Genomic DNA, 1,413 nt, shown 5'->3' with positions numbered 1-1,413 from the left:
AAAAAAAAAAAAAAAAAAAAAAAAACCACCCACTGTTTGATTTGTTTATGGGACATTCATTAAATGATCATAGAGAGCTAATATGTGGAGCCATTCAGAATGGTGGGAAAGGAAATGGTAGAAAAAAATAGGAAGAGGAAAGTTTTAGGGTGAGTGAAACATCCTAAACACTGTTTTATGGTGGTTTTTCAAAACTTAATTGTCCTGATTTATTGTATGTTAACATAAAAGAATGTTTCTCAAAAAAAAAAAAGGAAATAAAAACCTACAGTGAAGAAATGGGAATACAGGAACAAGGCAACCATTGGCTATAAAATGATGCAGAAAGTATTGATCGGCTTTGTATATGTGTGCTTTAAAAGAAGGAATTAAATATTAAAGAGAAGTTGTAGGTGAAGCTCAGTAGAGAACTTGCTGGGTACATGTAAGGCCCAGGACCCAGAAAATCAGTAATAAAAATACTACACAATGATATTAAAGTCAGAAGCCTTTGTAAAAGACCCAAGAATGCTTAAAATTGGGACTTTTGACCTGCATCATGCATGAACAATGTAACAAGAGCACCTAAAAGCTAGAGCAGTGTACAAGTTCTCAACTGGAAAGGCAAGGGGACAACGTGCACAAAATAAAGGAAACTCAAGCTGTAGTGAGAATTGCCGTTTCTTTAAACACAGAAATGCTGTAGGAATACATTTTTGTTCTGACCCCAGTTTGGGATATGAGGCTGCTTTAGACTGTCCATAGTAACAAGCTATGATGTGCCTCATGCTCTAGCTGGGGTGCAATTTTGCCAGCAGCAAATAGGTTTTGCAAGCTTATGACATTTGGAATTCTTGAGAGGGTATAAAATGCTAGTGCCCCGAGAGTACAACAGCTGCTGCTCCTCCCCCCAATGTTCCTCCTGTTGCTGCTGCTGCTTCTGATGCTCTCCCTGCTCCTGCTGCTCCTGCTGCTCTTGCTTATTCTGATGCTCCTGATGCTCCTGATGCTCTTGATGCTCCCCCTGCTCCTGCTCCTGCTCCCCCTGCTCTTGTTGCTCTCCCTGATCCTGCTGCTCCTGCTGCTCCTGATGCTCCTGATGCTCCTGATGCTCCTGATGCTTCTGCTGTTGCTGGTTTCTGGTTAGAGACAAAGGTCCTGAAGACAAAGGTCAACATCTCCCCAAGGAACTTGACACCCCAAATCAGCAGGCAGTAATGTAATGAGATTGGTACCCACTTTTCTCTTAGTCCTCCATTCTTTCCTACCTAGTGTTGGGGGTTGAAAGGGATTGGGGTGAAGAGTGATAGGAAGAGGAGCCTATAAAATATCCAAAAGTGTTTGTCTACATCAATGTAGTCAATGTAATACACCCCATGGGGTGGAGAGAGAGAGAGAGAGAGAGAGAGAGAGAGAGAGAGAGAGAGAGAGAGA

The sequence above is a fragment of the Mus caroli genome, chromosome 10, assembly GCF_900094665.2.
Source record: "Mus caroli chromosome 10, CAROLI_EIJ_v1.1, whole genome shotgun sequence".
Taxonomy (NCBI): domain Eukaryota; kingdom Metazoa; phylum Chordata; class Mammalia; order Rodentia; family Muridae; genus Mus; species Mus caroli.
This window is presented reverse-complemented; position numbering follows the sequence as displayed.